Source organism: Cupressus sempervirens, chromosome 9, assembly GCF_028749045.1.
Source record: "Cupressus sempervirens isolate cs-2001-9-10 chromosome 9, ASM2874904v1, whole genome shotgun sequence".
NCBI classification, from domain to species: Eukaryota; Viridiplantae; Streptophyta; class Pinopsida; order Cupressales; family Cupressaceae; genus Cupressus; species Cupressus sempervirens.
Window position 1 is genome coordinate 621,669,800 of NC_143126.1, and position 15,494 is coordinate 621,685,293.

A 15,494-nucleotide genomic window follows, 5' to 3' on the forward strand; every position below is an offset into this window, starting at 1 on the left:
CTATAGAAACACTATCCTCTTGGGTGTCTATAGATGTGACTTCTTCTTCATCTCCCATTTTTATCCAAGAATCTTCACTCTCTACATGTTTTTTCTTCTTACTGGTAAAAGATTTATTTTTACTTCCTAACCAACTATCATATTTGATTTGAAGGATCGAAGCAAGAAGTCTAGCTTTGTTGTACTAGATGAAAAGAAGGATGAGGCCTTCATGAAGGATAGGGTGGGAGGCTTTCTTCCTATGGTTGGCCGTACTCTTATTCAGGGAATATAGAAAAAAGTAGGGAAGTGAAATTCTATCCCCATACCGAAAATGGTTTAAGAAAATGAAATTGAAATAATGAACCCACTTCTTCCTACCATCCAGGTTAAAGTAAGCCCTAACATAGCTCAAAACACAATGTCATAAGGGTTTAATTTCCTTGTTAGAGAAAGAGCTACCCAACTTATCCAATGCTTTCTTCTCAACTTTATCCTTTGGAAATTTCTTCAATGCCTCTTCTGTGGTTTTTCTTTCCTTGAAGAATATCTAACCATCATTCGACAAACCAAAATTTTTAGAGATAAATATATTGTTAAGGGGAAAGGAGACCCCATACATGGTGACATTGTACTCCTTCAAGCCCTTATAGAATTCCATCATTGCCTCAGGTTTGAAACCATGGATTTGATTAAGATAAGGAGTTAGTCCTCCCTTCACCAATTGATCTCAAACCTATGATTCCTCCTTCCATTCTTTACAACTACAAAGTTTATTTCTCTTCAGCTCACCACTAATGCCTTTGCTCTTCTCATTCTTGAAAACTAAGTGACTTTGCACAAAGCAAAAATAAAGATGAAAAATAATCCAAGTGACCTAGAAAGCGTGCATGTTATCACATCTCTTAAAACTCTGAATCTGCCACATTGACTTGCAATGACTAGTGTCTTGTCCTGATTAATATTTCCCTTATGCAATCTTTTTATAAGTTACCTTTCCATAAAATCTTTCTCTTCGCTCGTGCTCCCAAGTTGACAATATAATTCACTCATAATTTATATTCTTTGTACTCATGAGAAATAACATGACCTTCTCAAATGTATTTAAAATTGATTTTGCCTCTTTTACAATAGGCTATATTGTCCATATAGGATGAGTTCTCATATTTAGGAAATTTATTATATTCTTCTAATCACTTTCAAGCCATAAATTTTTACACTTCATAGCTTTAGCAAGTTTATCTACAAGGAGGGCCCCATTAGCCTCAACCACATAGCTAGATTGGGTGGGAAGTGGACTCGCCCATGCTTCAATACAGTTACCTTTTATGCCTTATTAAAATTTTACTTTATGCATTTTTCCCATTTAATAATTATATTAATTATTAAATGTTTTCATTTGGGCAAGTGAACAAAGATGGGGGACCAAAAATAGGGCATAAGTTGTCACTTTTTTTTCTTCTAAAATTAGACAAATCTGAACTTCAAATACAAATTGAAGATAGTTGGACTCAAAATTTGAAGATATGATAAAAATGAGAGTTGCAACTCTTTGAATCTAGTTTGTAATTTTTTGTTAAATGGTGGAGTTTAAGGCCCTCAAAAAAGGGGAGCACACAAAGTGGTCTAGTTTTTTTAGTAAATTTATAGCATAGTGTCAGGTGTGTTTCCGATAAAATATCAAAAAAAAAAAATCACTCTAATGAGAAGTTAGCCAAAACTATGTAGTTCATCTCAGATTTTTTTGGCATTTCTTTACTCTATATTTATTTATTATGAATTTTTAAAGTGGATTCTTCTTGAAAACTTGGAATTTTGTCCTGGCACCCCAAAAAATCAATGAAGATTAATAAAAAGTCAAACTTTATTTTTTCTAAAGTTTGTAGAATGGAGTCTACTTTCTAGTAAAGTACTTGTTGCAAAAAATGACAAAAAAGTGAAAATATTCCCATAATACTACATGCTTGTTTTTGACAAAAATTGGACATACAATGAATTAAAATTAGGGATGAAACATTTAACATGATCTAAATTCAAAAAAAAAAAGGTTAGATAGCTAACATTGAGATGTATAATGTCATCTAACCTAATTATCTTGTCATATTACCATGAGCATACCTGATCGATGTGATAGAACCAAATATACATTTTGATGTGTATACTAGTTGGAAATCACATCTCAATCTTGTTTGAGATGTCCAATGTTGATCTCCAAGCCTATGTTTTTTATTAATGTGCAAACACTTAGTCATTTACTAGGCAAGATTACATAGTCATCAGTGCGACCGATTTATCTAGTGGAGGCCAAGTATACAAAGCTTATACTAAGTAGGATAGTGATTGTTGAGTATTCAATTGAGACCAAGCACATGTACATGCCAAACAATATAGTTGCATAGGGTCATGTCAAGCACCTTGAATAGGTCTTTGCATGGATTTGGTTGTTTCCCCTTTTTTTGCTTCTCTCTCCTTGTTTCCAACCTCTTTCTAGCAACTTTCTCTAAGAAATTGAAGACTTTGACTTTCTGGGTCAATGACGACTTGATTGGTCAAGGTCGACCTTGACCTTAACCTAGGTCAAGGATGACCTTGACTCTGACCTAGGGCATATTCAACCTTATCCCTTACCCCAGGTCTAAATTTCAAGTTCTAGAGGTTTCGGGATATTAGGCTTTGGAAAGTTTCATTTTCCCCATTTCGGGTCGGCCATTTCAGATGTCGAAATGGTAAACTCTTAAATTGTATTTAAACTAGGTCCATTTCTAGCATTTAAGGTTTATTAGATTTTTTTTTCCAATGTGGGCCTCTCTAGAAGTTTGTGCCTTAGATCACTATATAAGGAAGCCTTCCTCTCTCATTTGATATAACCATTATCAGACGATCAAAATATATATTACCTACTTTTCATGAGAAGATAATCTAGAGATAACTTTCTATGATCAAGCATCTGTAATCAACCATTCAAGTATTCAAGTTCTCTATTGAAGATCAAGGATTCAAGCATTCAGTCCTTTAAAGGGATTTGGTTCAAGCATTCAAGATTCATCATTCAAAACCCTAGATCTAACCATCATGGTGGTGTGATCTGCCTTCAAGATCCTTTGTTCATCTTCAAGATCTACTCATTCTTCTCTGGAGGTGGATTCCAAGCATACAATCATGAAGGTTTTGATTTAAATTTGCTAATGTTATGTTCAAGTTTTCATATCAACAAACTTGTTTACATTTCAAATACAATTGCATATCTATTGAATATCATAGCTTCATTGTTAGATCTACTTCTACTAATTGCTAGCATACTTTATTTCAATTATATTATTAAGGTTGATTCCAAACTAGGGTTTGACCAAGGAAAGCCCCTCATCTAAACAAGAAAAAACCATTTTTCTTGCAAGCATAGGTGTAGGATAGCAAATTGAAATTCATATATAGAGTTGCGAACATAATTTATGTTGGAGCTATTTTAGGTCAAGGACGACCTTCAATGAGGGGTAAGATTGTGCCCCACTATCTAGGTCAAAGTTGACCTGACCTCAGGAGGACAAAAGATTTTTGGGTTTTCTCTATCTTGGGATTTCCAATCTAGAGCAGGTCGCAAAATTTCCTTAAACTGTGCACAAACATCAAAAATAAGCATTTTCTAGATTTTCCCTACTTTGAGGTTAGTATTTATCTTCTATGCATTCACGATTTCAAGTACATAGTTTTTATAGTAGATTATAGGATTTCCTCCTTTCTTCATAGTTTTTATAGTAGATTATAGGATTTCCTCCTTTCTTCATATTCTCCATTGGTTGATTCATTTGTGCATTGATCACCTCTTTGTGATTGATCAATTTGGATCTTTCCTTATGGGAATTTGGATCAAGGATAGATCCTATATTCCCCTTCTTACATCATATCATACCCCTACATCATATTTTCTTCTATTCACATGTTTATTTCTATTCATTTTGGTGAACCCACGATAAACAACTCTTTCTTTTTTGTATTAGATCTTTTTATTTTTATGCTCTTGCATTTTAACATTCAAAATACAAAAAAAATCTATATATTCAATAAAATACAAAAAGATTTCTTGCATTTTATGTACTATGAAGATTATTAAGATGCTTTGGTGTGTGGCCATGTTCCTTATTACCCTTCTTTTAGCATCTCTTTACCATACCTATAATTTTTATGAGAATATCATTCACTTTATTATCTTGATGATCCTTCATCTCATTCTTGCTTATGCTTTTGTGAATTTGATCGATACTAGTCTTCCTACATTCAAAACTTCCATTAAAGATTCATGTGGTAGACTCATTATTCTGTTGGATCATGTGAAAAATTTGGTAGATGATACACCATCTCGTAATCTTCCTAATCCTAATCCTATCATTCCTAATTTAATTCCTAATCTCCTTATTCCTAATTTGATGCCTAATTCTTCATCTATTAATCCTAGTTCTTCCCATACTTATGATGGAATTCATGCTATAGCTTAGGATGCAAATGTGCAAAACTTCTTTGATTTACCTTCTCCTCTTATTCATGATGATATTAAAGGAACAGGTAAAGAAATTTCTTCAAAACATATTATTCCACCTTATACAACCTTTCCTCATAAATATGATAAAATGATGCAGGAGCCGCTTGGGTTTGCTTGGTGACTACTTTGGAGTTCATTGGAGGAGTCTCAGTAGTTTCTTTGGAGGGTGCTTAGACTAATACTTAGTCGAATAAGGATTGGTGCTCGGCATGGTCTGGGAGCTTGGTATGGTCTATGGAGTTCAGCATGATACTTCTCCTCTTCTCTATCAGAGAGAGAAGCATCTTTTCAAGCTTAGACTAGGCCTTCACTACCTAGTTGAAATGACTCCCTAGGAAATTGATGGACACACACATATTCCTAGCAAGAATGGTCTCCAATAGACTATGAAGTGGCTTCAGTTCATTCTCCTCCCTTATACCAACAAACAAGCTGCATGCAATAGAAAATGAAAGCTCTCTTACAAGAGGAAGTACTTTCACCTGATCTTTTCCCTTCCACTTCTCATCAATATGTTGCCTGATTTCAGAGCTCATCTGAGCATCATACTTCTACAACATCAAAGTTCCAAAGAAGGTATTGTTGATGTGTGTTTTATGACCCACCAAATAGTAGAATAAAATACTGAAATATCTTATCCTCTCTTGAATAAGTCTCGTGTATGCTAAGATTGCTAGAAGATCATACGACGACTTCAAGGTTCCTTTAATGTTAGGTCTTGCCTGTGGATAAAATCAATGGTTGATGTGATTTGCTAATGATCACAAGGGGCCTTACATGTTTATTCAGATTCATTTCAAGCCATACTAGATGTGGGAGCTATCTTAAGGTTTTGCAATGAAGTACTTTTTTGGAGTTTTCACAAAATATGTAGAAATTCAATAAGATAGGGTTTAGGAATTCTACTCTAATCCTAATGGTAGTGATAAAAAATAGTACTCTAGTGGACAAATTCCTCAATTTACCAAATTCTACTTTGCCAAGTTATACTACAACAACACATGAATTGGTGCAATCTTCAAGGGTTATGCCAAAGATTTTCATATCACCGCATACGCCATCATAAAGAACAATGCATACGAATGATAGAAGTTGAGAATATACATGAAAGGGATTCAAGCTAACTTTGCACAATGAGTTTGAATCACTAAAATGTCAAAAGTATGAACCAAAGAAATTCATCAATACACCATCATATTATTCATTGAATCACCACACATTAACTAGGCTACACTTAATCTAATTGAAGAAATTTAAGAGAACAAGAAAGCACTAAGACACATCAAGTATTCACCAAGCTCCAATGAAAACTTTATTGTCTCAGTAGCTCATAGCAACAATTTCATAAAAATCTCCCCATACAAATGAGAAATGAGTCCTTTATATAGGTCCTCAATTACAACAGGTGGCCCAGATGATCACAATAACTGATGGTCAAGATTGTGCCACATCAGCCCTAATTAGGGTTAGGGCAAAGGAAAGGAATCTACATTAATGCAACAAGGAATCCACTACTGTAGTGCGTAATAAATGCCCACTATGCATGCTTGTTTAGGAAGGAGTGGGGTGTAATAAATGATCCCTAAGAACACCCACTATGCATTAAATGCATCAATCCTTGATTCCCCTCCTTGAAGGAGCGAAATCGATCTAGCACTATTTCCAACTCCTCTGTACTAATGCTTGGTGCAGATTCTTGCTTGAATTCTAGAACTGCAAGTGCTCTTTTTGATTTTCCCAAGCTTTCATCCCAATCTGGTAATAAGTCCTTAGTAGTGTGCATTGTATTTGAGAAGATGGAGAAGTTCTCAAAATCATCTCTTTCATAAACATTTAGTTGAAAGAATTCCTCTAACTTGACTTTCAGATTATTAGTTGCCATTTCTTCTTCCACCAATCTCTACGATAACAAGGATGCAACTACATTGGATATTCCTTGCTTGATGTTGTCAAAAATCTTCTTCCATCGAGTGGATTCCTTGGTGAAGCTCTCAAACATTTCCTTAGCTATGATCACTACATTGTACCATCAAATAAAATCGTAGACATCTCCCTCATTGATAACTTGACCATTGATCAATTCTTTCTTTGGGGTCTCCATCAGATTCTGAATGTTTGCAATCACCTCTTCTTGGTAAATATGCTCATCCACCCATGATTCCTCCATGCACTGGATCCTGGAGAGTGCAGCTAATGCCCTATTATGTACTTGCACTAATTCTTCTGCATGTTTAAAGGCTACCTCTTGAATTCATTCAACCCAAACCTTTGCACCTTCAGCAGTTTGCTTCATTTTATCAATATCATCTACTACTTCAATAGAAATACCTATTGGAGGGACAAATGATGGATCTTTCTCTCTTACTAGATGAGGCAAGTTATTAATGTACTAACATAAGGCCCTAATTTCTCTTTTCTATATTTTGTACCCTTCTTCCACTTTCTTCAACCTATCCTTCAAAGCTTGTGTGGAGTCATCAAATTCTTCTTATATTTTCTCTCGAGAGGCCCGTAACATGATATTCATCTGGAGCAATCTAATTTTTTCCTTTGTCAACCATGGGAGCCACAATTTACAAGATTCTAGATCCTGATTCTCTTCTGATGAATTTATTGTATCTTCTTGCTTTCCCTTGTTCTTTTGATCTGTTTGATCGGTCCAAAATTTCCTATAATTCAATTGCCAGATCAACCTCCCTTTGTTTATGCAATTGAATTTTTTGCCTCAACCATTCTGGAATGGGTATACTTTGGTCTCCTGGAATCACCAATTGCTCTTTCCTTTGGACTGCTCAAATGTCGATCTCCTCTTCACCTTCTGGACTATCCACTATAACCTCAGGAACTATGGCTTCAACATTTGGAGGATGTATTGCTACTACTGGAGTTTCTTCCTTTGGTGGACCATCTCCATCATTAATCATTTCTTACTTTGAGATTGTAGTGAGACTTTCCTCTGTGGTGATATCTTGATCTCTCCCTCTTTCTTGCATGGACTTTTCATAGGCATTTATACTTAGTCTATCATGAATTGGCCTATCCAAATTTTTTTCTTGCTCAAATCTCCTTATATGTGTCCCTATATCTTGCCTTTCAAATGTTTCTATCTCTTGAACACTTGGAGTGTGACTCGGAGAAGAGGGAGCATTTTCATGTTTTTGCTTCTTATTTTGAGGTTCCTAGATGACTTCCTCAATCCTAGGATGCTTTTCTTGAGGTACCTCTTTCCCTTTCTTGGTTCCTATATCCTCAAATGGAGTTCCTCTTTCCTCAATAATCCCCTCAGATATTTGTCCTGATCTTTCATCCCTAAGTGGTCTATGACCAAGTAACTTATATGTGAATCCATTAGCTAGTGCAGCTAATTTTTTAAGCTTACACTCGATCCACCACTTTGTAAAATCCAAGACTGGCTTTGAAAGAGCCTCTAGATCTGTAACTTCTTTCCTCTTCCAATCATATGGTTGAGCTATTATTTCTGGATTGAATCCCTTTTGTATCACGTTTGGGCCTTCCTCCATTTGATCATGAACCCTGAATATGTTGCATGTTATGATAATGTTCAAAGGTAATCTTGAATGCATCTTCTTTCTAATCTCATTCTCATCTGCCGCATTTGCCTAAAAGTCTTCAAGGTGAACCTTGTGTTGGTACTTTGATCCTCCTATTGATGAGATCTTGTTGTAAGGATCAAAATCATTCCTCTTTGGATAAAGCGGAAGACGGAAGAAGTGGAGCTCATCTAATGATCTCTCTATAGCCTTTAGACATGGGCATACCTCAATTTTTCCTTCTCCTATGGAATTTGGGAAATGTAATCCCAACTTCTTCTTCCCTTTCTCAATCTTTTCATAGGCTATAAGTTGTTGAGTAAGCTCTAACAAGACCATCTTGTCTGTTGGGTAGTTGGAAAGTTTGTATAGCTCCATGGAGAATCCTTGAACTTGGATCTATGAAAAGGTGAAAAATTGAATGAGCCAAGTGCCATATTCTTCGACCAACTTCATCACACCTACTGACAATCTTATATGTAGCCTCTTTTTTAGTGTTCTTAATATGCGCATGTAAAATATATCGTTAACCCTCATGTAATCAACCTTTGAATATAAATGCAACTGCAAGTAGCATTCATGGACTTTGAGGTGTTGGTTTCCACTTCCAATCGGTCCTAGTCCCTCATAATTCATTCTCCATGCTAGCATGTAGATGACATACGAGTTCATGTAAAATTTTCTTGTATGCTCTAGATTCATCAACTATTCATTCAAATTATCACTTATGAGCTTAGCCCAATCTATTATATCGCCTTCCTGCATCACCTGCTTAACAAAATACCACATCCAAGATTCAAATATATAAGAATGAGGCATGCCAAATATGTGACTCAACATCATGATCATGTCACTATATTCCCTTTGCAAGTCGAACCATACTATTTCCTTAGGAATCTTGGAATGATGCGATCTATTCTTTTTCAACCATATTTTGTTGATTATTTCATCACAGAAATGGACTCTAGAGGTGTAGATTCTCAATGCTTGCTCTTGTGTTGTTGTGAGCATCCTTCGGTGAGAAGGAATTCCAAATGTTTTAGAAATGGATGCTAGAAAAAAATCTTCCATAATATTTCATTCATAATCCCTGATGGTTCTGTTCCTAGGACTGTAGTGTTTTGTACATTCCACAATTAACTTTGGATGCTGAAAAGAAGGAGGAAAACTAGTTGCAGCAACAATTCCACTTCTCACAATTCTTGTGGCTAGGTGTGTTGGGTGATGGTCATTGTATCCAAGCATCCTTTGGTTAAAATCTTTCAAATCGAGACCAACGAGGCTTGTATCTCTGATTTCTACCCACTTTGACACAATTTTGGATTCAGTTAAGAATCCCCTCCTTTCATTCTTTATCAATTGGCTACACATTTCTCCTATTCCCCTGGGTTCTACCATTCTCCTTTCTTATAAAATAGAAAATGCCCACACATAAGACTATGCAAAGAAAGTATAAAAAATAGATACAACTTGTCCATAAGATAAAGATTTTAGATTTTTTTCCAAAATTTCCATACTCCTCTCGAGATTCACTTTTCAATATTTCCACGAGAAAAATGCAATTTTTCACAACTCACTAAAAAAAAGTTCCTTTCTGATAAGATTCAAAATCCTCTGTTGCAAATTTCTAAAAAACTCCTCAATGATTTTAGAAATTTCCTCAAAAATCTTCTTTCCAAACTCTTTGAATTTCACTCCTATTCTCAATTTGCTTTTCAATTTTTTGTGTGAGAAGGAATGAATGAGAGGGTTTCTTATATAAATCATCCCTTAAAAAAAATGTTTTTAAAGTTGTAGGCTAAAATTAGGTAGTTGCTTTACTTAGCCATCAAGGTTTCCATCTTTTGTGCCACTTGTCTCTTTTTACTGTTTGTTTCAAAAAGTTGCCATTATTGATTCTTTTAACTTCAAAATGAAACGAACTATTCCTTTATCCCATTTTTATTTTTTTATTTTTTTATTAATTAAATATCAATTAAAATCAATATTTAATTAATTTCCATGTTTTAATGAAAAAATCAAACTTCTTTTTAACTTTTCTCCAATATTCATTTTTTGGATTATTATTTAAACAACCAAATTAAATATCAATAAAACTAATATTTAATTTTCCATATAAATCCAAAAAAATCTCCTTGAAAGAAAATCATTTTTTTTTCTTTTTTTTGGAATCAAGTTTTTCCATTCATGAAGAATTTTCTATTCTTTTATTTTTTTAATATTTCGATCGATTTTCTTTTCAAGATTGGGATTTTTCTCAAATTTTCCAATATTTCAACTTTTCATGATTTTTTATATTTTTAGAATTTTTCAGGAAAATTTGGATTTTCATCCTCAAGAATTTTGAATTTCCGCAAGATTTTGGATTCCAAACTTCTTTTTTCTTCACTTTAGAATCTTTTGAAATGTCTTGAATTTTCACACTTTCCATGTTTTAATAATTTTTTCACATTTTTCAATTTTCTCAATTTTTGAAAACTTGGGTGATTTCTGTGCAGAGGTGTCCAACTTAAATCGAGTTCATGATGAGTACCAAGATAAAAGAGGGCTGATTTTCAGCTCCCAACAAGTTTTAGATGCTCACCAACGGTTGGGTTAGGGGTCAAGCCTCAATATGAATGTTGAAGAGGACAGAAAGGCGGGCATTTCAAAATTCATTGCAGCAAAGTTGCAAGCATCCATTCGAAATGAACCTGCAATTAAAGGCGGTTATGTATGTTCATGGCTGCAGATCGATATCAAAGATTTGATTATTGGCCACAAACCAATAGGAAAGGGATCGAGTGGGCTTGGATACAATTCTTAAAGAGAGGTTGGGAAGTAACAAGCCCTCTTTGCCACTTCCAGTTGCAGTGGACATTATGCTTCAAATATCACGGGGAATGGAGTATCTTCATAGCCAAAAAGTCATGCACATTGATCTTAAAGCAGCAAATGTCCTCATACAACCGTCAACACTACCAAAATTCAGATATCAAGGGTATGGACGAGTCAAGCTTTGTGATTTTGGGCATTCAAGTTTGAGACTACATAGTTTTCGTTGTTCAGATTAGGCTGAAGGAACTTCTCACTGGAGGGCACCTGAAGTCCTTGAGTATCCCCAACAAGGTTTGGAATTAGAAGCGGAGCCTCTAAAGGAGTATACCTACAAAGCAGGTGTCTATAGCTTTGGCATGACTCGTTATGAGATTCTAATAGGCAAGCAACCCTTTGAAGATGTTCAACGTGCCAAACATGCCTGTTTTTCTGGGAATGTTTCAGGAGCTTCCTGTGTAATGTGGAAAGGTATTCTACAAGATGGAACACATGTTGTTGTGAAGGAACAAGTGAAATTAGAACTTTCAATGGGTGAGATAAATATATTGTGCCGATTGCATCTTCCAAATATTGTTCGCTTGAGAGGTGTGGGTCGCAATTTTATTGCAGTTATGGATTAATCATCCGCAGGAGACATTCCATGGCCAACCCAAATGTGTGCTCGAGAATTTGCGGGGAGTGGGGTTTTTTGCCGAATGAAGGATTTTGTCGTTCATAAAATATTCCACGCGATCACATAAAAACACTCCAAGGTATGCAGAAAGCACGTTTTCACGGCAGTCATGGATTTCGGATTTGACCATTCCCTTCAGATGGTTGACTTGCGGTCCGCCAAATGAGGATGAATCCACGGTGAAGTCTAAGTTTTAAAACCGGGGGTCCCAGGCATGGGCGATGGTGACTCTTGGTCACAACAGGTATCAATGGCTGCTTGCAATATCCAGTGCTCCTCTCCAGTTTTGGCGGCGACGGAGTCCTAACCCATCAGTCTCACGAAAGAGGCCGGCCATGAAACCACCAGAGCTTATTCTCGTTGGACAAAAGCAAGCGGTTTCCCTTGTCACCAGATACCACTATTGTGGGATACCCAATAAGGGAAGTCATGAAAACATCTCCATATTTCGCTATTCTCTCATCGAAAAAGTCTTGGGCTTTGTTAGACCTAAGGGCCGCTAAGAATTTCAGAGTTTCGCCCACCAGAGGGAGGCCTAGGTTTCCTAGCTGGAGTTTAGCAGAGGAATTTCTCTTAGAATTACGGAGGAGGAAAAGGAGTATAATAATAATCTCTGCTATGTTTGTTAGGGAAAGGGGAGCAGGAGAAAGAGATTCCCATTGGAGCTTTTCTGCAAGAGTTGCGCTATTAACATGAAAAGCGTACATCTTTTTGGCTCTGATGGAAAAGAGACGAGGAACAATTGAATGTGAGTTGAGAGTGTGTGGGGGTAAGGCCGTTAATAATGATAAAACCGGCTCGGCTTAATCGGCACAACTACAGCACACAAATGGTCTGTTGCACTTGCCATGCGTTGGAACAAGTTCTTCACCAAAAACGGTATCATTTCCATCTATTGTTTGTTTTCAAAGCTGAACAAGTTCTTCACCAAAAATGGTATCCTTTCCATCTATTGTTTCCACAAGTGCTATACATCAACATTAACAACTATTAACTTCAAAAAAAAATATTAATGTGATGGTTACTTTATGATGTCATGTCTTTTATGCTGTTGTTTTTCGCTTTATTTTTGTAAGAAGATGGTGACTAAGACTAGATCACGAATGAGGGGTCATAGCTCCGGACAAGGTAGAGGCCAAGGAAGGGTTAGGAATAACATCCCTCATTTGATTGATCATGAGAGTCTTGTTTAGGAGGATAATAGGGAGGATAGTAGTGGAGAGTATCACGTTGACTCAGAGGATGTCAACACTAGGTAGATGTTGAAGATCATCTTAGAGCGCCTACCTCTTCATAAGGGGATCAAACATGAGGAATCACATCACTTTGGAAATAATGATAGACAAAGATCTAGGAGCTCTCGGAGAGAGCATCATGATGATTGATAGAGGTCCATCAAGGCCACCTAGATGAAGGATCTATAATGGGCTAAGCTTAAAGCTTTCACAGGAGAAGGTACCAATAACAATGTAGAGAATTGGTTGATTTCCTTGGATAGATGCTTTACAATGGAGGACTTTGATTCTAATCTCAAGGAAAGTTATGCCATTACCCACTTGGATACCTTTGTGGCTATGTAGTGGAAAAAAGATGAAAAGAATCTCAAAGTGGACATGAGTATCTTTACATGAGAGTTGTTCCTTGAAAACTTCCATGATTAGTTCTTACCAGAGAAGTGGCACTAGCAGAGGGTAGATGAGCTTCACAATCTGAGGTAGTATACTCTAACTGCATGGTGGAGTACGAGTGAAATTTCTTTGAGCTCATGTTGTATGTAGGGATTAGTGACAGTTCACCACTGATGGTACACCACCACATTTGGGGATTGAACAACTGTATCATTGGGGGTGTGAAGGTATTCCAGACTAAGACTCTTAAGGATGTGGTTCAGTGGACTATATTTGTGGAGCAAAATGTCTCTTTGGGATATGGTGGTTTTGTGGGAGCACCAACCAGTGGGAATGTACCTTCAAGAACTAGGAGCACACAAAACAAAGGAGAAGGCAGTAACAAGAAGCCTTCTTTATCAAAGGGAAATCAGGGCAATCAGGGGAATCAACAACAACATTAGTATAGAGGATCTTTTCAATCAACTCAAAGCACCGATGGTGGTTCGAACTCTTAGAACTTATGTAATGCGCAACACAATAATCATAACCAGTACAGTCAGTTGGTGCAGAGTACCCACTCCTTTACTAGTAAGGTAAGCCACCAACAATCTAGTGCACCTCTAGCTAGTAGAGGTTCAGGAAAAGATACATGATGTTTCTCTTGTGGACATTTCAGGTATATTACATCGAACTACCTACAACATGCTCCATAGTATTTTAGATAGAGACCCACAACATCTGAGCCTATAGTGGGTGATGTGGGGAGGACACATAGAGTCTTGTGACAACAAACCATTGTTAAGTGGATCATCAGGGTACCCTTGTTGATACCATCGGAGCTATCAGAGGTACACCTCTTTCTATTTTATTTGACTTTGGTGCTAGAGACTCTTTCATATCACCTTCTATAGTAGCCAAGAGCAAGCCCAAAGTGGTTAAGCAATATATAGATTGGCAAGTGGAACTAGTTTTAGGAGCCAAGCTAGCCATAGAATCCCTAGTGCATAAATGTGGTTTGGACCTAGGACTATTCACTACCACAGTAAACCTTTGAGTTAGTCCCCTTGGTTTGTATAATGTGGTGTTGGGTATGGATTGGTTAGGACTGCATGGAGCCAATATTGATTGTAGAAGGAAGAATATTAAGTGCAAGGATGAGGGGGGTACGGAAACAATGATCATAGGCATCCAGAGACCCATATCACTCTACATGATATCTATGATGCAACTTAGGTGGAGCATCCAAAAGGGATGTCATGTATTTTCCATTATGGTAAATGAACTAGAGGAGCTCAAGGAATCTAAGGACAAGACACTAGATCACCCTACATAAGAAGAAGTTTATTGATGTCTTCCCTAGTGAGATTCTGGGGATTCCACCCAAGAGGGACATCAATTTTTTTAGTGATCTCATTCTAGGAGTAGAGCCCATATCTAAGGCCCCATATCGGATGACTACTCAGGAGTTGGATGAGTTATGACTGTAACTAGAGGAACTCCTAGATAATGGTTCCATTAGGATAAGTGTTTCCCTATGGGGAGCACCTGTACTCTTTATGAAGAAGAAGGATGGATCATTATGCTTGTGCATTGACTATAGAAAGTTGAATAAAGATTAATAATAGACACCCATTATGAAGGATATATGATCTATTTGACCAGATTAAGGGAGCTAAGGTGCTCTCTAAAATTGATCTTAAGTCAGGGTACCATCAGTGGTGCATTCATGATGAAGACATCCATAATACAACATTCTAGACTTGCTATGGTCACTATGAGTTTACATTTGTTCCATTTGGTTTGATGAAAGCTGCATCAATATGTATGTGCCTAATCAATGGAGTATTCTATGCTTACATTAGCTAATTTGTACTCATATTCTTAGATGATACATTGATTGATTCCAAGTCAAAGGAGGAATATGAGGAGCATCTTTGGTTAGTTGTATAGTGTCTTAGAGACAATTAGTTATATGCCAATGTGGAAAAGTGTGAATTCTTCCAATCTGAGGTGCAATATTTGGGACATGTCATTTTAGGAGATGATATCTCAGTGGATCTCACAAAGATCCAAGCTAAAATGGATTGGCTTGCACCCACTAATGTTTTTGAGACTCGTAGCTTCATGGGTTTGGCTAGGTACTACCACAGATTTTTTCTAAACTTTTCTAGATTCTCCTATACTTTCACTTCCCTCCAAAGAAAAAGAAAGAAGTGTGTTTGGATGGGAAAGTGCAAAGAGGCCTTCCAGAAGTTCAAGGAACTTTTGACTAGTGCACCCTTTCTAGCAATACCTGATCCAACAGGTGATTTCATGGTATGTACCGATGC

General features: G+C 36.6%; 1 protein-coding gene and 1 pseudogene across 1 annotated transcript in view; both read right to left on the bottom strand.

Annotated features, from left to right (window-relative positions):
- LOC149540239 (uncharacterized) overlaps positions 1 to 15,494 on the bottom strand; it is a 68,702-nt gene that overhangs the window by 45,448 nt on the left and 7,760 nt on the right. The gene's annotated exons all lie outside the window — the stretch shown is intronic.
- Positions 4,696 to 12,261, bottom strand: LOC149540240 (taxane 9-alpha-hydroxylase 1 pseudogene; annotated as a pseudogene).